The sequence below is a fragment of the Dendropsophus ebraccatus genome, chromosome 11, assembly GCF_027789765.1.
Source record: "Dendropsophus ebraccatus isolate aDenEbr1 chromosome 11, aDenEbr1.pat, whole genome shotgun sequence".
NCBI classification, from domain to species: domain Eukaryota; kingdom Metazoa; phylum Chordata; class Amphibia; order Anura; family Hylidae; genus Dendropsophus; species Dendropsophus ebraccatus.
In genome coordinates this window covers 65,684,246-65,709,693 of record NC_091464.1, presented here as the reverse complement: position 1 = coordinate 65,709,693, position 25,448 = coordinate 65,684,246, and the positions used below count along the sequence as shown (strand labels likewise).

The window sequence follows — 25,448 nt, the reverse complement described above, 5'->3', positions numbered from 1 at the left end:
GATAGCCGACATGGAGGAGCATGTGACTTTGCCCCGAACCCCCTAGTTTTCTCCATAGGGATATGCAAACTCAGTGGTGGACACTGGGGGCAGAGTATTGTCACATGCTCCTCCATGTTGGCCATCTTATGGACAGACTCACCACAGAGCAGGACAGCATAGCCTGGAGGAGGAGATCCTGATTTTAGCTCTATGAGGTACGTAGGTAGCTGCTGTCAATAAGTGCAGTGAGTACACTTACTAATACCATACACTGAAAAATTTTACTTTAAAGTGGCCAGCCCCTTTTAGTTGAATGAACTTTTATTTTACATGCTTTCCTGGACTTTACATTTCAGTTCATGTTGCGTGCAGTACCCATGGTTTTTATGTGAGGTTGGAGCTACTCCACAGGGAAGCCTCTCATAGCACATTTCTTTGATGCCTCAAATGATTTGATCTTTGATCAGAGACTCTATCAACTCAGCAAAGACACAAAGTTTCATTAGTTCTGTGACATATTGCTGTATGATTACAGTACATGCCGCACAGTATGCATGTGAAAAAGAATGTTTCTCTGAAGCCTGATTCCATTTTGTCCCATGATATTACAAAGTAATTTTATGTTAACCTCATGATTTTCATCCCTCTAAATAGAAAGAAGACAGGAGCAGAAATGGACCGACAGCTTCTCTTATTTATGTCAGGTTTACACAGTGCAGCAAAGGAAAATGAAAAAGTATGTTACATATAATAAGCCACGCTTCAAAAAAGTCACATTTCTATCTATCATTATTTGGGTTATCGAGGCTTCAGGGAAAAGTTTTAGCAAAGTATCTAGTTTGTAAATGTGTGTGTGGAATGTTTTGTTTTTTTCTTGTTGCAAATAAAGTTATTTTGTGAAAAAGTTAAAATTGAGACAATCAAATTAAAGGGGTTGTCCAGGAATAATACAAATGCATACATTGATAGGCATGGTGTAAAGAAAAAGAAAAAAAATTGTAATATAATAGTCACTTCTCCCACTTCCCCGCAGCTGACAGTCTAATGTAATTGGTCCCTGATTCTCACTTCCACTCTCTAATAACATATTGTCACACTACCTCTTAAAGGGGAACTATCAGCATGTTAGGCGAATCTAACCTCATGATAGGCCCCTCTAGCACCCAGGACACTGTCGCTGCTGGTCCCACATTGTTAGTCTGTATAATCTTTGGCCAGGAGCACTGCCTTGCCCCTACAGCATTGTCCAGCTCATCCGCCCCATTATCAATGGATCTGGTTTGCCGTATGACGTTTTGGGGGAGGGGCAGTGCTGTGGATGTTGTGTATCTGGACTTTTCAAAGGCATTTGATACTGTGCCGCATGAAAGGTTGGTCTACAAAATGAGGATGCTGGGACTTGGGGAAAATGTATGCAAATGGGTAAGTAACTGGTTGTGTGATAGAAAACAGAGGCTGGTCATTGATGGAACATATTAAAATTGGGTTTTATTTACTAGTGGGGTACCACAGGGGTCAGTGTTGGGTCCACTTCTTTTTACTATCTTTATTAACGATCTTGTAGAGGAGCTACAGAGTAGAATCTCCATTTTTGCAGATAATACTAAACTGGGTAAAGTAATCAGTACAGAGGAGGATAATATCATATTAGAGAGGGATTTGGAGAAGCTAGAGGCTTGGGCGGTGAAATGGCAAATTAAGTTTAATGTGAATAAATGCAAGGTTATGCACTTGGGCCGTAGAAATAATAAGTACAGTTATGTGCTAAATAATAAAACACTGGGTAAAACTACTTCCGAAAAGGACCTGGGGGTATTGGTGGGCAGTAAACTTAACTTTAGTGATCAGTGCCAGGCAGCAGCTGCCAAGGCTTATAAAATAATGGGATGCATAGATGCTAAAGATGAGAACATAGTTTTGCCTCTTTATAAATCACTGGTCAGACCACATATGGAATACTGTGTACAGTTTTGGGCACCGGTATATAAGAAGTACACAGCTGAACTGGAGCGGGTGCAGAGGAGGGCAACAAAGGTCATTAAGGTCATTGCTGTATGCACCCTTGTTCGTCCTCCCCCACCTTCCTGATGCCCTAGTGGATTGTTTTGTACAGAGAACCCCAATAAAGACTGAAGATGAGTTCGGTTGAGTGCCGCATGTTCATTTTCTATATGCTATAAAGGTCATTAAGGGAATGGGTGGGTTACAGGACCAGGACAGGTTATCAAGCTTGGGGGTTATTTACTCTAGAAAAAAAAGACGTCTTAGGGGCGATCTGATCACAATGTACAAATATATGAATGGACAGTACAGAGATCTTTGTAGTTGTCTTTTTACTCCTAGGTCTGTAACCATGACAAGGGTGCATCCTCTACGTCTAGAGGAAAGAAGATTTCATCATCAGCATCGACGCGGGTTCTTTACTGTACGAGCGGTAAGACTGTGGAACTCTCCGCCACATGAGGTTGTCATGGCCGATTCATTAAATAAGTTCAAGGGAGGCCTGGATGCTTTTCTTGAACAATATAATATTACAATTTATGGGCATTATATTTTCGGTGATACGTTGATCCAGGGATTATTCTGGTTGCCATTGGAGTTGGGGAGGGGAGTTTTCTCCCTGTGGTGGGGTGATTGTCGTCTGCCTCATGGGGGTTTTTGCCTTCCCTGGATCAACACAGTAGGATTTCCCTAGGTTGAACCTGATGGACTCTTGTCTTCTTTCAATATTATTTACTATGTTACTATGTTACTAACAGCTCCCGGACAAAGATTACACTGATTAACAGCATGGGACCAACGCCTAGGACAAAGGTAAGCGTCATACCTTCCTCTTTAGCATTCTATGTGCTTTAGGGGTCTCTCAGCAGGTTAACCTTTAACTTATCACTGGCTAAAGCTTGTACCACCTTGGTCTGTCGGCTGAGCAGAGACTTGCTAAAACAACACTTCTTCAGGATAAAGGAAGTAAAGGTGAGGACTGGGCACCAATTGACACATCAGTTGAGGGGAACTAGGAGAAGTGAGTATATATATATATTTTTTTTTAAACTGGAAGGCTGGATAAACAAGGCGATGCTAGTAAGACATAAATAATGTGAGTGCCGTGTTGGAACATAATGTTACTGTGAGCAGTTTTGTGTTATTGGGATCATGTTAATGCAGCATAGATCTGCATATGCAAAAAAAAAAGCAAAACACATTGCATTTATGTTTTCACAGGTATTTTGGTCACATAATACACGCGGAAATGTGATAAAAAAAAATGTGAGGGAACAAAACCTAGCAGTAACACAAGGAATATATGTTTATCTTTTCTTGGATCCATTTAGGATGAGCACATTGACAAGTTTTGCTTCCAAAAGCGTGCTATGAGAGGGTTGCTTTGCATCTTTTTCTTCCTCACAAATTTGAAATGACATTGAAATTTACTTTTAAAAAGGAAGTAGTGAATGGGGTTGGTAATGATGGTGTAGTACTAATATAACTGACACATAAAGAGAACAAACCTTCTTATTGTCTTCTCGGAGCTCAGGTAAAGCCTGTGTTGTGCTTTTCTACATTAATAGCTGCTCAGCTGTTGTGTTTTGACACCATTTGTTTTACAAATTGTTCACTGGTTCATCCATCCATCTTTCAGTATTATAAGTGACAATGACATTTCTGTATAAATGAAATAAGCCTCTAAAAATTATTATACAGTCCCACAGAACTAGAAGCTGGAAACAATAATTAAAATCATCAGTCTTTCTGTCAATAAAGTCAGCATTGGCTATTATAGCATAAAGTTGTCGGCAGGAGAGGAGCAAGCTGAATTGTTATTTTCTGCTTTGATTTATTTTGCGGGAAATATTGATGACTTTAACATTCTCTAATAAGACACATCTTTGTTCACCCAAGTGATATCACACATAGAGACTACACTGCATTATATAACCTTTTCTTTAATACATTGTATGCAAAATATTTGATGCAACTGTACAATCTGGTACATTGCTTTAAAGGGAACCTGTCACTCCGACTGCCGGGATGAAGCCCGTCCGACCCACCGGTGGAGTGCCTTATACTTATCCCCCTCTCGAAGTCCCTGTCACAGTCATTCTCTTCTCTGGTGAGCGCGTGCACGGCTTCTGAAGGGGATTTCCCGACGGTGGGAAGGGGTCCAGGACAGGGACTTCGAGGAAGGGGTAAATATAAGTGGCTCCGCCGGGGGGTCGGTGGGCTTTTCATGGACAGCCAGGATTTCAGCACTGGGAACAACTATAGATATGTCTGGCCGTATCTATTCATTAGTTACATGATGGAATGTGATTCCTCATAACAGCCTTTCATCACAATATGAGAGCAGACAAAATGCCTGATACACATACCTGTATCTCCTCCATAGACTTTTGTTTTAAAAAAGACGTCCGTTATTTCCTAAGTTTAAAGTGTCACTGTCGTATCTTTATTTATTTATTTATTTTGCAGAAATCAATAGTCCAGGCGAATTTTAGGAAACTTTGTAATTGGGTTTATTAGGCAAATCTGCCATTTTCTGCATTCAAAAAGACTTTCCCCAGGTACCCCCCCCCCCTCCCTCCTCTCTCTCATCCACTGTTCATTATCAAGAAATCTCACCTCTTTTACATCAGTCGACCCCTTTGTAACCTATGGAAAGGGGAGGGGTAAGTAGGGAGATTAGATCGGTAAGCAGCAGAGAACAAAGGATTACACAACTGGACCTGTGTGAAAGCCTGTATTCAGAGGTCAATTCTGACTTCAGAGGAGATAGCCCTGTGATGTAGCTGTACATTAACTCTTTGTTGTCCTGTTTTTGGGCCTCATCTCCCTCAACCCCTTCCCTCTCCATAAGAGAACCAGGAAGAGACGGGGTATAGTTCAAAAAGCGATTTCATGATAAAAATGCTTTTTACAATTACAAAGTTTCTTAAAATTGCCTATACTATTGATTTCTGCAAAAAAAAATTAAACAACAGTGACACTTTAAGGTACTTCAGTAAAATTGTCAGGATCATGCAGTAACCTGGTGTGAACTGGGCCTGGTTTTTGCATTTATGTGACACACCCAAGTGATTCTCTGCATACGGCAATGCAAGAGTTAACAAGAGCCCTGCAACGATCTAATTACTGCAGCTCAGCGGGCTTCTTGACTGACTTGTTCATCTGCCTGTCTGGAGACTGGGAAATCAGAGCACCGGTCCAAAACTAAGCTGAAGGAGTTTCTCAGAGCTGGCTATTAGATTAACACCCTGATCCCAGCTTCACCCTGTCTTTTCCTGCGACCCCGTACCTAATTCCTCTGGTTGCTTGTCTTTGTTACCTGACTTCTGGCTTGACTTTTTGACTATGCGACTGTTACCTGATTTTGTACTGTGCTGCCCATTTGGTTCTGACCTTGTTTGTTTGACTATCCTTTATTGTGTTTGTTTGTCTGTCTTGTTCTGTGTGCACGTATCCAGTACAGAGAATGTCTTCGTGGTTGACCACGACTACCTAGGGCTGTTTGAGGCAAGTAGGTAGGGACAGTTGGTGGGTTCAGTATTAGGGCTCACTGTCGTGTCTTGTCCCTGCCTCCCTGTCCCTGACAAAAATGCATTGAAGTCTATGGAATACACAGTGTATTGTATTACGTCTGCCTCAAAAGAAGTCAATTGTTCAATACAATGTGTGGGAAAAAAAAGTCTGTTATTCTATAGGCTTCAATGCAATTTATTGAAGTCACTTAAATGGATGTCTTTGTTCAAACAAAATTGGACGCTTTTTTCCTTTTTAGATGTTGTATGAACATAGCCAAAGGCTGTTTGCTGCACAAGATGCATCTGAGTATATTGAGACTAGAGATAAGGTGAAAAGGTTTATATGACTCTGTTCACACGTCATTATAATTCAGTAAAGAACGGACTCTGTTTGCAATGGAATCAGCATCTTTTCTCTACTGCAGGAGAGGCATTGCATTAATGTCAATGCAATGCCGCCCGCTATGTTCACACAGCATTATGTTAACGCCCGTTCTTTAGAATAATATACCTGCCTAATATTTCTAGACGCTTTCCACCGAACACCGTCCGGAAATAATAGCTGTTCACAGAATGTAAATGGCTAAATGATTTGCGGGCACACCCAACAGTGCCCCCAAGTCAATTGTGAAAAAAGAATGTCCATGTGGCTAATACAGAGGTATGAGCTGCAGGAATGTCCTGAATGCAGCCCGGCGGCTGGCAGTTTGACAGTTGCCATGCAACGGATGCTGTTAAGCGCTGCCTGAACATAGCCTATGGGTGTATATGTTTTCATTAAAGTGCTCCTTTAGGCTATGTTCCCACACAGTATGTTTGCTCAGTATTTTGCAACTAACATCAGGAGTGGATTGAAAACACAGAAAGGCTATGTTTACACACTGTTGAAATTTAGTGGATGGCCACCATTTAGTGCGAAATAATATATATATATATATATATATATATATATATATATATATATATATATATATTTAACAATGGCCATTGTTTTCAAGTAACAGCAATTATTTGCCATTAAATGGCAGCCATTCACTAAATTTCAAAAGTGTGTGAACATAGCTTCCTTCAATGTTCAAGTCTTCAATTTACTTCTTGTGTTGGTTGCAAAATAGTTACCAACATAGTGAGCAAACATACTGTGTGGGAACATAGCCTTAACAAAGATAATAATTCCATCTTCTGGTAAAAGAATACTGAATATATCTCTGAGCTGTAAAATACAGTTAATACATAATAAATAGTGATGAGCAAATAGTGTTCGATCGAATAGTACTCTATTCGATTGCATTCGAATGTTCGAACGATAACACCGTAAAAATTTGATTCACCCCCCTCCACATCCCCTGGTGCTTTTTTCCAGCCAATAAACATGCAGGGGGTAGGGACAGGCACTAGTAATAGGCAGGACTTTAAAAAAAAAAACCTCTAAGTGTGATTGGCTGGCTAAACCATGTGACCTTCTGTATATAAGATTAGTGGATTTCAGATTCGTGTCAGTTGCTGGTTGAAACTAGAGAGGTTCAGACTGTATACCAGGGAGAGAGAGCTTTTAGGGGATAATAGCTGTTATCTTGCTACTACTGATTTGAGCAGACTGCATCCTGTAAAAGAGTTGACCAGCTCTTTAATTTTATTATTTTAAAAACCAATAATATATCCGGTATACGGCTGTATACTGTGATTGTGGGATAATACCTGTTATCTTGCTACTACTGATTTGTAGTTATCGTTAATTTTCGTTATCACGTATTTTACACTGCAACTGACCTGATATGTACGCAAGTGCATACTGCTAGACTGAAATGTACGCTTCTACTTTACGTTCATAATTTGTTTGTGAATCTTCGGCCTACACTTGGGAAAATTGGAATGTTCGGTTATCACTAGTGTTAGATGTACCCAGGCATGCTTCCCCTCCTGTCCCATATGCATAGCAGAGGTGTTGGCATAATTTCCTGAGGTGTCATTGGGCACTTGGTGACCTCCTAGTGGTCGAATATTGATTTCCAGAACCCAAGTATTTTTTTCCCTTAATGGGACTATAATGGGATTCAATATTCATTCGAATATACGAATATCAGGAGCTATTTGAATAGAATTTCGAATTATCGAATATTTCACTATTCACTTATCTCTATTAAAAAACAAAACAAGTGAGTGCTGTAAACTTGAAGGTTTGCAAACTTACTTTGATAATTGTATATCAACAAAATACTCTAAATGGCTATTTAAAGGGGATGTCCATGAAGCAGAAGACATCTAAAGCCCCCCTTCCAAGACATGAAGGTCTTAGTCTTGATCGTCATCATGCATCATGCACACGCTATGTCCAATAACTGCACGGTTTTGCTGCAACACTGGAGACTCTATGCAGCTGTTTAACATTGTGTGTACTGTTGAGAATTATATCTCCCGCCCGGGCCGTAGTAATGTAGGGCTTTTTCTTTCTTTTTTTTTTAATTTTTGAATATTTCATCAGTTGAAGGGATGGTCAAATGAAATTTACAAATATTAAAATAACAAAAAAACAATAGGCTTCTGCAAAACACATTAGAACTCTATTAGTAAGTTTTTTTGCAGCACGGACAGACTAGCAGCAGGGTGGGAATGCCTAAAATGTGCACATATGGAACACACTTTATAAAGCAGATCTGGCATATTGAGGGAATGCACCAGAAAGCTCTGCACCAATAAGTTCAGCATATGCCCCAGGCAAGGGTTGTGCACCAAATAGGCAATGCCCAGAGCTGGTACCAAAGTGCTCCTGCACTGTGTGGGTTTGCCCCCCAGAGAGATCAATTTAAGCACAGTCTGCTGTGACTTCCCCCTAGCTGTGCTGAAATAGGTGGTGCATGGGCTATGATGGCCAGAAGAGGAGGTGGCAGAGGAGGAAGCAGAGTAGGAGGATACAGGGGGCAATGATTACTGTCCAGCAAACTTGGGTGATAGACAGACATGTGGCAGGAACATTCCCTTGTCAGGTCCAGCCACCACTACATTCACCCAGTTGGCCGTTAGGGAGATGTAATGTCTCTGACCGTGCTCACAGATCCACACATCAGAGGTAATGTGGACCTTGGCACTGGTAGCTTTGCACAGCGCACACAATATCTTCGATGTAACTTTTTGGTGCAGGTGAGGGATGGCCTTCCTATGGGGCAAAAAAATTACACATCAAATAGCCCCAATAGACAAAAAAAATACATAAATAAAAGGATCATTATAGCTCAATTTTAAACTTTTTTTTTTTAGGGTACAAACCCACTTGCCGGATCCGCAGCGAGTTTCTCACTATGAATTTGCAGCGAGCCTCGCTGCGGATCCCGACCCTGTTTACTCAGTGGCAGACAAACTCGCAGCAGGGATGTACCATTAAGTTAATTTTTTTTTACCACAGAGCAAACCCTCCTGAAATTAATTTTTTTTTAAAAAAAAGTAGTTTTTTTTTTCCAATTTTCCAATGAAAATTATTTTTAAGTACAATTGGTATCACAAAAATCAAGACCCTTTTAAAAACGAGGAAGAAAAAACAAAAGTGCTATAGGAGAAATCCATCTAAAATAAAAGTTTACTTGCAGACAAGGGGTGCAGGAACATAATAAAGAATGTATACTTACCCTTCCCCATATCCAAGCAGTGCTACCTTATCGCTCTCTGACAACTGTTGGCCTATTACAGTTCCTGCTGCTGCAACCTCACGACTCGGACAGAAAACCGCTGCAGTCACTGACTGGCTAAGCGACAATCTATCAGCTGGGTCATGACGTTGCAGCAGCAGGATCCAGTGCCGTGACGTACCAGGAAGCCAGGAGAAAATGACATCCGGTTGCTGTCAGGTCAGAGAGCAGTTAAAGCGGTCCTGCAGGAGCATGGAGGATGAGTAAGTATACATTCTTAATTATGTTCTTTATTAATTTTTTATTTTTAATGGACTTCTCTTTTAAGAGGTAATTTGCATAGCGCACATCTTGGAATAAAAGTATTTTGTGGATTTGACATAACAGGAATGTTAGATGACGGCACAGTAATGAAGGTTGTTTCAATGTAGTCTGAGCAGTTTAATAGGCAGAATCCAACTGACAGGTCCCCTTTAAGAAGGATAAATTCTTTCATCTGTTGACTCTTAGTTACCTTTTACAAAGATAGACTCTCTTGCTGTGAAAAAAAAAAGTGCAATCGACTAGAACCCATCAAAGATGTATCGGGTATGCTAAAGCCATGTCCATGAATTCAAAGCTGGTTAAAAAAATACAGCACTGCAGAATGTGATCCGAGCCCTAGTTTGTCTGTTGTTTTGCTATTCTATATTGTAATCAGCTTAAAGCTGTGAAGAAGTAGAAAATATAATTGTACTATATTGAATTTTCTTTGTCCATTTTAAATGGCATCTGTTCAAGTGAAACATAGGACAGGTCCTCCAGACTCTTTACAAACCTTCACGTATTTGATTCGCCAATGCAAAGTTGATAAAAGTTCAAACAACTTTTTACATTACAATGAAATGAAATAAAATTAATGAGTTTGTTCGCCGCTGTTTAAGTTGGATTGAAGTACCTGTGCATTTCAATTCAAAGATTTCATGTTTCTTACTGTTTTTGAAGTTACTCTTTTAATCCAAAATGTAAAATTAATATTACAATGTTACTTCATAGAAAAATTACATTGTGTGACATTGTGTCACCATATATGAGATATATAACATGTTCTATGAAAAAAATATATATATTTGCGTGGGAGAAATCACATCACTGTTAACCTGGCTAATCCATGTTCATTTAAAAAATAATAATTCTTTTTCACCAGCACCAACAAGACATCAAGTATTCAAGGCATTTCTTAGTATTGTTCTTGCAATCACTTACAGAAAACTATAGCAAAGTATAAACTGTAATTCATTGTGTTTTATCTAATAAGGAATCATTTCAAAAATACAATCCTACAGTGAAGTATTTATTAGTTGAAATTATAAGATAAAATTGTACATCATATTTACACCTTCTTATATAGGGCAGGAGTATGGACATTAGAGGGAAATTAAAGGAAATACTACAGCAAAAAAAAAAAAAAATTCTTACAAATTGGCACAAACACACTTACTGTACCAGCATGTGACGTGGATGCCACTGCAAGGGATTAATCTATTTCCACTCACTGAATCTTGCACTCACCTACCGTTCAGGTGGCAAATTGAGCATAAATCACACCCCAACCCAGTCCAAGAACCTCAACAAACACGCTGCCACCACCTTTCAAATTAAATGTGAAAGGACACTGTCAACCCTCAACACCACTCACTGGCACTCACAGGGTTAAAACACTACATCCAAAGGCTATGGATTCTTAGACCATACAAGGACTAAACTTATTAAAGTTTCAAATTTTAATAGACAAAAGGTACAGTGCTTACAAAAATAAAGGGAAACTAAGATGACATACATGCAATAACAGTATAAAATAAAAGGGAAAAATAAGCAGGAACTATCTAAGACTTACAATAGTTGTTGCCTTCCCAGGGGGTAGGAGAAATCATGGATCGCAGCTCAGTCAGACTGACTCCCTACACTACCACCAGGTTTTGCTGTTGCCGCCATATTTTATACCATCAAAACTCAGCCTAGATTTCCGAGCTGCCCATCAGGTGATTAGGATAATCAGTTGTCCCTGATTGGCTGATTAGGTGACAATGGGGAAGGACCAGGGACACCTCATTGCATATGTCCTGTAATTAAACCATTGCCCTGGGGTTGGGGGGTGTTGTGCTTGAGTGGGTCTATCCATTCTTTGAAGTAGATAAGAACTCTAGGTTTCCTAAGACCCTCAATAAACCAGGCCTGGTGTTTCCTGATCAGAGACCCTCAATAAACCAGGCCTAGTGTTTCCTGATCAGAGACCCTCAATAAACCAGGCCTAGTGTTTCCTGATCAGAGACTATCAATAAATTGCCCAGAGTTTATGATCTTTGGACAAGCTAAGGTATAGTGAGTGGAATACACATAACAGTCTATAGTGTTTGAATACGTAAAACACTTTCATAACCACCTATAATATGACTGTACACACTCATGAATAGGGACAGGGATGTCCATATTCCTCACACAAATGAACTGGTTTAGAAAGTATAAAATAGATTTGTAAATTCCTTTTATTTTATAATCTCAAGTCTTCCCATATTTTTTAGCTGTTGTATGTCCTGCAGGATATGGTGCTTTCTTTTCAGTGCTCTCTGCTTAACTCTCTCCTGCTCCGGACAGTTCCTGACATGGACAGAGGTGGCAGCATAGAGCACTGTCTCAACCTGAAAAGAATACTTCCACTTCCTGCAGGACATACAGCAACTGATGAGTATAGGCAGACTTGATATTTTTAAAAAGAAGTAAATTACGAATCTGTATACCTTTCTAAAACAAGTTGATTTGAAAGAAAAATATTTTCACCAGAGTATCCCTTTAAACTTGCACATATGGAATAAAACCAATTATGAAGTCATCTGTAAGCTGACACCTTAGCAGTGATATATATAGAAGACAATATGCCTACTTTATTGCCATGATTAAAATCTACCCTCATTATCGTTTAAGATGTTACATCTAGGGATGAGCAAACCTTGACCAAACCTCATCGGAACCAGAATGTTCTGCATTTAACTACAAGTGGCTGAGGAAGTTGGATGTAGCCCTACGGCTTCCTGGAAAACATAGATAGAGCCATAGGCTGCAGACATGTTTTCCAGGACTCCCAAGGTTGCATAAAACTTCTTCAGTCACTTGTAATCAAATGCAGAACATTCAGGTTCAGAAGAGGTTTGGTCAAAGTTTGCTCATCTTTAGTTGCATCCAAAAGGACCAGCATTTATTTCTCCCTCTAGGACCCATGGGCCAATTCCCAACTCTTTTTTGCTAATAATGCAGTTCCTTTGGAGAGAAGAATCTTGCCTAAGCTTAGGACCCACCGGCACAGAGGGTGGGACCCTGCTCCTTAAGGTCTCCAAAGCAACCAAATGACGTGTCTATGTTATATACGACACTGTGTGAAAGTCTAGGCAGGTGAGGAAACATGCGACAAAGTAAGGAAGCTCTCACAAATGGAAGCGTTGATTGTTTTATAAATAAACAAAGTGTAAAGTGAATGGATAGAAAAATTATACAGTATAAACCAATCAGTATTTGGTGTGACCGACCCATACCTTCAGCATCAATTCTTCTAGGTAACTTGTACACAGTGTATAAAGGAAATCAGAAGAGAGGTTATTTCATTATCTTGGAGAACTAACCCCAGATCTTCTCTGGATGTCATGGCTCAGATCCTTCAGTCTCTTCTTATAATCCCAGACAGGGTGATGATGAAATCAGGGCTCTGTGGGGCCATATCATCACCTCCAGGACTCCTTGTTCATATTTACCTTAAAGGGGTTGTCCAGCAAAAACCTTTTTTTTTTCAAATCAACTGGTGTCAGAAAGTTATATAGATTTGTAATTTACTTCTATTAAAAAAGTCTTCCCATACTTATCAGCTACTGTATGTCTTGCTGGAAATGTTGTTTTGTTTTCAGTCTGACACAGTGCTCTCTATTGACATCTCTAGCCGAGACAGGAACTGTCCAGAGCAGAAGAGGTTTTCTATGGGGATTCATATAAAGAGTTCCTGTCTTGGCCAGAGATGTCAGCAGAGAGCACTGTGTCAGACTGAAAATAAACCACTTCCTGCAGGATATACAGCAGCTAATAAGTATGGGAAGACTTGAGATTTTTTAATAGATGTAAATTACAAATCTAAATAACTTTCTTACACCAGTTGATTTGAAAGAAAAAGATTTTCGCTGGACAAACCTTTAACAATTGTTCTTAACCTCTTAAGGACCCATGACGTACCGGCACGTCATGGATCACTGTCACTTAAGGACCCATGACGTGCCGGTACGTCATCCCTTTAAACGGGCGCCGCGGCCGGCCGGGTCCCGATCGGGGGAGATAGCCTGCTATAATACATAGCAGGCCATCTCTCCCTGTCGGCATGGAGGGTTGTTAACCCCCCCCATGCCGACGATCGCCGCTATTGGCTGATAAGCCCATAGCGGCGATCGGAACCTTTCCGGGCCATCGGTAGCCCGATGACCCGGAAAAAAATGGCGGTCGGTGCTGTCCGAGGACGGCACCGACCGCCATTACTGTAAAAAGTAATGGTGGTCACGGTACCACCGTCCCGATCGCCGTGAACGGCCGGCCAGCCGGCCGGCCGTTCACGGCGATCAAAGTCCCCACAAGTAATAAATACCTGCTCCGGACCCCTCAGCTAGGTAGCTGAGGGGTCCGGAGCAGGTATTTGTACATTACTCACCTGTCCCGGGGTCCTGATCGGCGTCTTCCGGGTTCCCGGCGTCCTCTTCCTCTTCGGCTTCTTCCGTGAGTCCCGATCGGCTTTTTCCGGCTCCAGTGTCGTCTATTTTCGTATTTTTCCGGCTCCAGCGTCGTCTATTTTCGGATCTTGCGCTCTGCTGCCCCCTAGCGGCTGATAAGTGTAATACACGTATCAGCCACTACAGGGATGTTCAGAATGTAGTAAAAAAAAAATTTTTTTTCCCAATTTTTTTTTTTTCTATTTTCCGCACCCTATCGCCGCTGAGTGTTGATCAGCATCGCACGAAAGTGCGCTGCTAATCAGCAACTCCTCCTTTTTGGCGTAGGGTGTTTTTTTTTTATATCCTACTGCCACGGTCTGCTGATAAGTGCCGAACATAAGTGCGGCATTCATCAGCAACACCATTTTTGGCGTAGGTTTTTTTTGTATACTTACTGTAAAAAACACGTAAAAAAACACTACATTACACCACACTACATTGAATAAAGTTTTACACTACACCACTACATACCCCATATACCAATCCCCATATAAAGATGGCCCCCAGGGTGTTTTCGGTGTCGGACGCATACATTATTATTGCCTCCGACACCGAAACAGCCAGTGAGGATGAATTGGGGGGATCCTTCTTTCCTCCATTCATCCTCATCCTCCTCATCATCCAGTGACGTGTCTGGGAGTAGCGTAGCGTACGCTGCCCCCCAGACACGTCTTTTCCGCCAGTACCGTCCCAATAAGAGATGACGGTATGGCGTGAAATTCTACAAACTCTGTGAGAGTACCTCAGGGTACACTTACAGATTTAGGGTACGTGCACACTGCGGAATGGCGAAGGATAACCCTTTGTGCATTCCGCAGCTGGCACCCGCCGGCGGACTGATGCAGGGGCGCGTCTCCGCCTGTGTCATAGACTCTATCCTATGCATGGGCGGATTCCATCATCCGTCATTCCATCAACACGTTGGACGGAGAGCGGAATCCGCCCGTGCATAGAATGGAGTCTACGACACGGACGGAGACGTGCGCCTGCATCAGTCCGCCGGCGGGTGCCAACTGCGGAATGCACAAAGGGTTATCCTTCGCGATTCCGCAGTGTGCACGTACCCTTAGAGTGTATGAAGGAAGGGACACTCGAATCCAGCCGCCAGATGCCCCCCCCCCCATCCTCGGAACAAGTGGGAAGATCGTCCGGGAACTGATCATCCCACTGCTGGATAAAGGTCACCACCTGTACGGGGATAACTTTTATACCAGCACCCCCTCTTCCGGTCCCTCGCTGCCCGAGCTACTGTCGCTTGCGGCACGATCCGAACATATCAGAAGCCGTAATAGAGCCCTAATATTTAGCAGCCATGGAGCGGACCCAGCGCTTCTGGATATGAAGGACCCCGTATCGCACCAGGACAACATTTTCCAGGTGACGTCCCCCACACTGGAGAAAGAGAGACCCCAGAAGAAGCGCAGTGTGGGGCGTAACAGGGGGATCAGGAAGGACACCATTTACCAGTGTGACACCTGTCCTGATCCCCCCGGCCTCTGCATACTGGATCGCTTCAAGGCGCACCACACGTCACTGGGGTTCTACATTATCTAAATTCTGTCCCTTATTCCTATTTCAGGGGTCACGTTGGTCCGGGGATTATTCTGATCGCCATTATGGAGTCGGGAAGGAATTTTCCCCTGTGATGAGGCTACTGTCGTCTGCCTCACGAGGGGTTTTTGCCTTCCTCTGGATCAACACAGGTTGAATTTGATGGACACCTGTCATTTTCCAACCTTATAAACTAATAATTGGCCTAATACCCCCAAAATAAATTAGAATTGTCCCTTTTCCCCAGCTAAATAGGTATGGCCGCCATTCCCATTAGAGGATACCATGATGCAATTACAAAGCCTCTGTGCGGCCAGGACAGTAGAAACCCCCCACAAGTGACCCCATTCTGGAAACTACACCCCATAAGGAATCTAACAAGTGGGGCAGCGGGTATATGGCCCCCTGGTGACGGCCACATTTGGGACGTGAAAATGAAAAAAATGGTATTTTTTATTTTCACGGCACATGTCCTACACATGTGCCCATCACTAGTGGGGTCCATATGCTCACTGCACCCCTTGTTAGATTCCTTATGGGGTGTAGTTTCCAGAATTGGGTCACTTGTCGGGGGTTTCTACTGTTCTGGCAGCACAGGAGCTTTGTAATTGCGACATGGCCTCCATCCCCCATTCCAGCCTCTAAATGGCGCTCTGTCCTTTTGGTGACTTGCCCTGTGCCCATATGGCAAATTATGTCCACATGTGGGGTATTTTCGTACTCAGGGGAAACTACCCTACACGTTTTGTGTTCATTTTCTTTTTTAACCCCTTGTGGAAATGGAAAAAAATCAAGGCTAGACCAACATTTAGTGTAATTTTTTTAAAATTTTTACTCTAAATCATTGATCTTGTCTTGATTTTTTCATTTTCACAAGGGGTTAAAAGATAAAAAAAAACACAATGTGTAGAGCAATTTCCCCTGAGTACGGAAATACCCCACATGTGGACATAAAGCGCCATGCGGGTGCAGGGTAAGCCTCCAAAGGGAAGGTGCGCCATTTGGTTTTTGAAGGCTGGATTTGGATGGAATGGATTTCGAGGGGCCATGTTGCATTCAAAAGGCCCCTGTGTTGCCAAGACAGTTAAACCCCCCACAAGTGACCCTATTATGGAAACTACACCCCTCAAGGAATGTAACAAGGGGTGTAGTCAGCATATGGACCCCACTGGTGACGGGCACAAATGTGGAACAATGTGGCGTGAAAATGAAATATTAAATTTTTTACACTATAATGTTGGTCTAGCCTTGAATTTATCATTTTCACAAGGGGTTAAAAGAGAAAAAAACACACAAAATGTGTAGAGCAATTTCCCCCGAGTCCGTAAATACCCCACATGTGGACATAAAGCGCCATGTGGGTGCAGGGCAAGCCTCCGAAGGGAAGGAGCGCCATTTGGATTTTAGAGGTTGGATTTGGCTAGAATGGATGATGAACGCCATGTCGCATTTACAGAGCCCTCGTGCTGCCAAAACACTGTAAACCCCCCACAAGTGACCCCATTCTGGAAACTACACCCCTCAAGGAATCTAACAAGGGGTGCAGTGAGGATATGGACCCCTGGATGACGGGCACATTTGTGCCATGAAAGTGAAAAAATGAAAATTTTCACTTTCACGTCACATTTTTCCACATTTGTGCCCGTCACCAGTGGGGTCCATATGCTCACTGCAACCCTTGTTAGATTCCTTGAGGGGTGTAGTTTCCAGAATGGGGTCACTTGTGGGGGGTTTCCAGTGTCTTGGCAGCACGAGGGCTCTGTAAATGCGACATGGCCCTTGAAATCCATTCCAGTGAAATCCAGCTTCCAAAAGCCAATTGGCGCTCCTTCCCTTTGGAGGCTCGTCCTGCGCCCGCTTGGCACTTTATGTCCACATGTGGGGTATTTCCGTACTCGGGAGAAACTGCACTACATGTTTTGTGTTTTTTTTTTCCTTTTATCCCTTTGTGAAAATGAAAAATTGAAGGCTAGAACAACATTTTAGTGTAAAAAATACTTTAGTCTTTTTTCAAGCCATATTGTTTGGAAAATCTGTGAAGCACCTGTGGGGTCCAGATGCTCACCGCACCCCTTGTTACATTCCTTGAGGGGTGTAGTTTTCTAAATGGTGTCCCTTTAGGGGTGTTTTTTAGGTTTTGGCACCCCAGAGCCTCTGCCAACCTGAAGTGGTACAGTCAAAAATGACCAAAAATAACGGAGCCATTGAAATGCACTAGGCGCTCCCTTATATCTGAGGCTTGTGGTTGCGTCAAATAGCGCAATAGGGCCACATATGGGGTATTTCTATAAACTGCAGAAATGGGGCAATCAATATTGGGGTGCATTTCTCTGGTAATAGGTTTATAATTATGAAAAATATTGGATTACAATAAAATCTCTGCACAGAAAATTAAAATTTTCAAATTTCTTACACACTTAGCTTTTATTTCTGTGACTCCCCTAAAGGGTTAAAAAACTTTCTGGATGTGCTTTTGCAGAGTTTAGGGGGTGCAGTTTCTGAAATGGGGTGCTTCGTGAGGCTTTCTAACACACAGTCCCCTCAAATACACTTTAAACCTGAACAGTTCCCTAAAAATATCTGATTTTGAAATTTTACTGAAAATTTGGAAATTTGCTGCTAATGTTTTAAGCTTCCTATTGTCTAAAAAAAATGAAATATAGTTTAATAAATGCCGCCAACATAAAGTAGACATGTTGCTAATGCTATTTAATATATAATGTATGTGGTATAACCATTTTCTGTATAAGCAGAAAAGTTTTAAAGTTGGGAAAATGCATTTTTTCACAATTTTTCACGCTATTTTGGGTTTTTTCATAAAGATTCGTTATAAGTATCGACTCCAATTTACAAGAAATGTGAAGTACAATATGTCACGAGAAAACAATCTCAGAATCAGCCGGATAGGTAAAAGCATCCCGAAGTTATTAATGAATAAAGTGACACTGGTCAAATTCATAAAATTTGCTCCGGTCCTTAAGGCCATTTCAGGCTCTGTCCTTAAGGGGTTAATAGAACTTACCATATGTTGTGGGTTGTTGTTCTGCTACAGAAGAAAGACTTCAATCCAATCAGACTATTCCCTGAGATGTGTTTCCACTATTTTTTCCATACCTGCCTGGTACAATATGTGTTTGCATATCTCTTGCACTGTGTGGCCATATACAAAAATGTTTGTGCGCATACAGAGTACATTGTATACAATTGCGTGTTTGAATGATTGCGTTTTGAAGTGGACAGAGGAAAGGAATGAATGTGTCCATTTCTCAGCAGGGTGCATGAAAACAAATACCAAATTTACCAACCTTTTGAGAAGACTTTTTTTTTTAACTCATAAAGATGTTTTACATTGTGTTTTGTTTTGTAACCATCACAAAATATGTTTTAAAATAAAAACATCATTAAAGTGAGGAAGTGTAAGTAAATGATTTTTTTTTTAAATGTTCCTGGTGCCTTGGCTAGGGTAAAAAATAATTGATCTTTTAATCTGCAGCAGCCGAGTCAATGTGACATGGCCTAGAAGGTCTGTGCCCTAGGCCTACAATGCTTCTCATTTCTTCCTCCCCTTCCTTTTCATCATTAGGAACGTCCCTGGCAGGATTTCTCCTGTTCATCACTTGTCTAAACAGTACACATGTGCCTTAACAATCCAAAGCGGCAAATGTGCACTGTTAAGACAAGCAATGAATAGGAGAAATCCTGCCAGGGTTGTTGCGTATGATGAGGGTAGGTAGGAAGAGAGCAGAAGCGTTGCAGGCCTAGGGCACAGACCTTCTAGGCCATGTCACATTGACTAGGCTGTTGCAGATTCAAAGATCATTTTGTACTCTAAACAAGACAAGGTTGGAAAGGACTTTCTCTCATCAAATGGACAGTACCAGAGTTTTGGGTGGGTGGGTTGTTGGATACAGTTAGAGATGAACGAAGCAGCAGAAGAAATTTGTTTTAAGAGCTTTGCGAATTTTCAGTCAAATGCGATTCGATTTGCGAGTCTTAATGAATTTAATTAAAACAGGCCAAACTATTGTAGCTACAGTACTGGGACTATTACAGAAGGGTAAATTTGTTAAAACACATTGGGGGGGATTTATCAAACTGGTGTAAAGTAGAACTGGCTTAGTTGCGCCTAGCAACCAATAAAATTCCACTTTTCATTCCTCACAGAGTCTTTGAAAAATGAAAGGTTAAATCTGATTGGTTGCTAGGGGCAACTAAGACAATTCTACTTTTCACCAGTTTGATAAATCTCCCCCATTATTGTAAAAGTGTCAAAAATCGGAAAATCACAATTAAAAAGTCAATCAGCCAGTCAATAATCAAATTTACACATTCTTATTCTCTCTGTTCCTATATCACTCTGTTAGTCTCTCCCTGCTCTGCTCTATCTGCCTGCTGCCATCCTGCTCTCTCCTTCACACACAGCCGACTCGCCACCTCCAGTAACAAAGCGTCTTATATAGAAGGTCAGGGGGAGGTGCTGACATCACAGAGGGGCCTGCAGCTGATTGGACAGGCGCTAGCGATTATGCTTAATCCCTTTCTCCCACCCAATGACACTCCAGATAGCATGTGTGGCCGCTAATTTTTGTTTTTCCAAATTTCCGTAATGAATCAGCGGCAATTTGCTTCACAAAACAAAGCAAATTGACAGCACAATTTGCAGCAAATCTTGATTTGTCAGATTTGCTTAGCTTATCTTTAACTGCAATATTGCTTTAAAGAGGCACTGTGGCAAAAAATTATTTTAAGAACTTAAGGGGGGTTTTGATCGCAAGCAGTTTTGCAGTATGCTTACTTTTATTTTTTCTTTGTTTAAATCAACGCTATATACACAGCCAAACTGTGGTTCATGTTACCTCTGCGCTAAAAATTAGTTTTTTATCTGTTCTGTAGTACTTCCTGTGCTTGGTCTCTTTTGTAAAAATAATTAATGGGTAAAAAAGGGAGCGTGGACCACAGTTTGACAGGAAGGTAGACACCTAGTGGCCATATGTATGTTGATTTAAAGGGGTACTCCAGCGTGGGGGCACTTTTTAGATGGGACTGGGGAGGGGGTGGCTGAGGTAAAAGACGTCCTCTCACCTCCCCGGTTCCAGCGGCGGGTCCCGGCGGGTCAGTGAAGGAGGCAGGATCCGTGTCAAGTCCGCTCAGATCTCGCCTCCTTCACTGTATGGCTGAGCGGACCTGAGACGTAGCGTCTTGGGCGGCGTCAGACACCAGGAAGCGGCCGGAGCGGACCGGAGCGGCGCGATGCGGGACCCACCGCTGAAACCGGGGAGGTGAGTGGACTTCTTTTTCCTCAGCCACCCCCTCCCCGTCCCATCAAAAAAGTGCCCCCCCCCCCGCCGGCGTACCCCTTTAAACATAAAAAACAAAAACAAAAAAAGCGTATATATCAAAACTGCCCGTGATTAGAGATGAGCAGACTTTTAGTTTTTTTTGTCCCTGAGAACCAGGAGGTATCCACCCGCTGCACGGAGCAAGCAGAAAGCGGGAATCTGACGCCGATCGTTCTGGTTCTCACGGACCAGAAATCCGAAAAGTCCGCTCATCCTCATGTTTTCATATATTTTACACTAGTCGAGTGTTTTGCCATATAATATAAAATTGTAAAATTAACATTTCTTTCCAAATGTGCACCCTCTTCTATTTTATTTTTATTATTAGTATGTTAAATATTTAATAACTTAGAACTAAAAACAAAACACACAAAATCACAGTGTCTTAGAAGGATTTACAGGCGAAGTTAAGACAACCCCAGAAAGCTTTCTGCTCCACTGTATAAAGTTAATCTGTAACTTTTATTCTTCAACCCAACCGCTTGTATGTCTGCGCTAGGACTCTGGGACGATCATGTTTAGGCTGGGTTCACACTACGTAAATTTCAGTCTGTATTGTGGTCCTCATATTGCAACCAAAACATTGAAAACACAGATTGAAAACACAGAAAGGCTCTGTTCATACAATGTTGAAATTGAGTGGATGGCCGCCATATAACAGTAAATAACTGCCATTATTTCAGTATAACAGCCGCTGTTCTAAAATAACAGCAAATATTTGCCATTAAATGACGACCATCCACTCAATTTCAACATTGTGTGAACAGATTCTTTCCGTGTTTTTAATCCGGTTTTGGTTGCAATACTGACTGAAATATATTGACTGAAATATACGTAGTGTGAACATAGCCGGGTTTAAACCTGTAAAGTCAAGGCAATTGAATTCTAATTTCTTTAGTAGCTGTGAGCTTCTGCAAAACCTCCTTTGATCTAGTCTCCCTTTGGTATAAACTTTAACCACAATATCTAGCTTTGTATTTAATGTCTTTTTTTTCAGGATAGTAATGAGGATCTAGGTTTTCTTGTGTAAAAATGTCCTGTTTAAATCATTTATGATCAAAGGCAGCTAGATGGTTGGAATCAATTTGAGTGTTGTTTTCTATCTCCTATCTATCTATCTATCTATCTATCTATCTATCTATCTTTCCAATACTATTTATTATTATTATTATTATTATTATTATTATTATTATTATTATTATTATTATTATTATTATTATTATTATATCTGTGGAATTGCTGTACTAACAAACATAGAACATGCTCCAAGCAGATGAACCATTTTTTGCACTTTTGACCTGTCTGCCTTTGCACTTGTTTTGGATTTGACACTGTTAGGATTTATGTGCACCTACTGTATATAATTTTTATAGCATTACTTCTTATATTACTACTTTCTCTATCAATATTGTATTTGGATGTACTGTATTCAGTTTCACTTCTGTCTACAATGGCTAGTGACTGGGGCTATCTATGTAATAGGGTGCGTTCACACATACGGGACCTGCAGCAGATCTGCAGCAGATCCGCAGCAGATTTGATGGTGCAGATTTGATGCTGTGTTCAGCTATTTAGATAAAATCTGCTGCGGACCTGCAGAAGAAAATCCGCTGCGGATCCTGTACGTTTGTTTGGATATAGTGGTTTGTGAGATGCAATTAAAGGATAACTATTATTGTATTGCAGAGGCAGGATGCAACTTCAAAGCTAGCTGCTAAAGCGAGCAGTCCTATTGATTTGCATTGCAATACACTTGAATGATAACCAATGGATTATCAAAACAAAAATCCAATATTGTGCAGTGCAGTCTGGGAGAAAAGCCTTCACACAGAAATGAGTGAGCCCACATTTGTTGCCCAATAGGAGACCTAAAATATCCTCTCCATCCCAAACATTCCCTTCATAAAATAAAAGGGAGATTTGAAATTTATCTTTATTGTCACTTCTCTTTTTGATCTTTAATGTTTACCTTTACGTCAGCTTCGAATGACCAAAGTTTATTGTATTGTTACACAATGTATAATACATTTGCTATTTTTTTTTTCATTGCACTTTTTAGCGTGTTAATTTTATGGAGTAGAGTAGAGCTGAGCTGAAATTTTTGCAACTTTGTAAAATGTTTCATTGTTCCCTCTCTTTAGGACAAAAACTAAAAATAAAAAAGTGGAGAAATCTCACAAAAAATGGTACAGATGCTCGATACATTGTCTGAAAAGTCAAAGAAAGAAAAAAAAAACAATACAAAAAATTCTCCCTAAAGATTCTGAATGTGTACAAGATGAATACATTGTGGGGTTGGATATAAAACAGTACTTATTATTTTTATGGCAGTGAATAAATAATATTTTTTTAACTGATATGTCCCTAAGAAAACCATGCAACATTTATGTAACTGGTATATTAGGTCCAGATGCGATTAATTACGTTCTGTTTGTTATTCCCCAATCTGCATTACAATCTGTTGCACTGTGGCTTGTTGCACTTTGATCTGAGGATGTGGGAACAAAGTCAAAGTATTCATTTACAGATTGCTTTTTCATCTATTAAAGCACATCAGTGTAAATCATTCTAAAGCCCACTGAAATTAAGTTGGTGACAGTTTTCCAATTAGATAAAATGCCGGTAAATAGAGTTCAAAAGTGACCAAACTGCTTAGGGGTACACGGCTCGGTGTGGCTTAATCACTCACCTATTACCTTGTTCTGTTTATTGAGTTCTGTTATTTTGATACATAAATATCTACTCATGCATATTCATACAACTCTGTAATTCTTTGGTAAATAGCTAATAAGAGTATGAAATGGCAAAAAGGGTCATATTTATCTTACTAATCTTATAATACTCTAAATATACGGTTACTTTTTTAACCAAATTTTCTGTCACGTTTTGCTTTTATTGTACTATATGTGAACTTTTTAGAGTGCACCTGTAATGCCAGCCAACTGCCGGATCAATGGCGAGTTTTCTTTTTTTGTTTGGGTCTCTTTTGATACCAACATATAATGAGACTGCAATGCACACAACCACCGTTGGATCCAATGGGGGTCGCATTCATTATGGTCTTATTATGTGTTGGTATCAAAGAAGACCCAAACTTCTGGTCCCATTTTTCATCCTGACCTGAAACACTTAAAAAATATAGGCCCAGATTTATCAGAGGGTGTAAAATATAGACTGGTGTAAACTGCTGTGGGCAGTTCACACCAGTCTATATTTTACACCCTCTGATAAATCTCGCCTTTAAAGAGAACATGTTCCCCGGGAAGCCCCCCGGAACCCACCCTACCCCTGGACAGGGCCCACATACATAACCGTTCCTGTGTGTCCCGCTCCGGGTCCCACTGTAGAGATTTGGCCGCAGCTCATCTGCACTCAATATGCAAATGAGCAGAAATGAGTTTAATGGCCATAGTAAACCACTCCAGTCATTTCCTTTGGCCATCAGAATCCTCTCTGTTCATTTGCATATTGAGCGCAGATAAGCCGCGGCCAGAGCTCCACAGTGGGACCAGCACAGAGAGCGGGACACACAGGAGTGTTTATTTATGCAGGGCCCTGTCCAGAGGTGGGGTAGGTTCAGGGGGGCTGCCCGGGGTGCCCATGCCTCTTTGCCAGACTAGGCTCAAGGGGGGAGATTTATGAAAGGGTATAAATATACACCTGGTGTAAACTGCCCATCGCAACCAATCACAGCTCAGCTTTCAGCTCTGATAGAACAAACGAGGAGCTGTGATTGATTGCTGTGGGCAGTTTACACCAAGTGTATATTTACACCCTTTCATAAATCTCCCCCCTTGAGCCCAGTCTGGCAAAGAGGCATGGCTTTGCAGCATAGAAGTGGTTTTCTTGCTTAACGCATCATAGTAAACCAACTAAGGTTTAAACTAAGTCTAAGTAAAATCGAGCAAATTTGTGACCAATATAATAATAATAATAATAATAATATTTATTTGTATAGCGCCAACAGATTCCGCAGCGCCCAACAGATTCCGCAGCGCAATTTTTACATTAGACCACAGGTGTCAAATTTGCGGCCCTCCAGCAAATAATTCCCATCATGCCTGGGAAATCTAAAGCTATGGCTGTCCAGGCATGATGGGAATTGTAGTTTTGGAACAACTGGAGGGTTGTTGGTTTGATACCCTGGCATTAGACAATATTAGTTAGCCTGTATCTTTGTTCCCCTATACTTTATAATTTTCAAAATCTTTCTTTTGTCCTTTAAATGCAAGTATACTCTTTATTCAGCTGAGACATTGTTACATACAACTTGAAAACCCCCTTAATAAAACAAAGACCCGTGAGTTTATTATTATTTGCCGGGCTGTGATTTATTTTATTTTTTTTAAGTCTTGAATCTTTTTGATTTTATTATACCCTAGAATATTATACCCTAGCCTGCATATTATTACACCATAAAACATGTATCATTACCATGAATCGCACTGTATTTATAAATCCAAAACCTTCGTAGCCCTACAGGATTTTCTCCACTTGCCTATGAGGTTACTTAGAGTATTAATGTTTCATATTTAGCAGACATGAGCTGGAACCAGCAGGAATCACAGATCAAGAAACTGCAAAATGGCAGATTCACGTGGAGATCTCAAGAAGGAACCAATTCATGGCAGGCTTGTTATGTGAAGCAAGGACACTGTA

At 41.0% G+C, this 25,448-nt stretch overlaps 1 long non-coding RNA gene across 1 annotated transcript; it reads left to right on the top strand.

The window, feature by feature from the left end:
- The first annotated feature begins 2,845 nt into the window (after positions 1-2,845).
- LOC138767928 (uncharacterized) lies at positions 2,846-23,567 on the top strand. Its single transcript, XR_011358883.1, has 3 exons — positions 2,846-2,955; positions 3,987-4,093; positions 22,931-23,567. It is a non-coding gene; the product is annotated as an uncharacterized lncRNA (long non-coding RNA).
- The last annotated feature ends 1,881 nt before the right edge of the window (positions 23,568-25,448 follow it).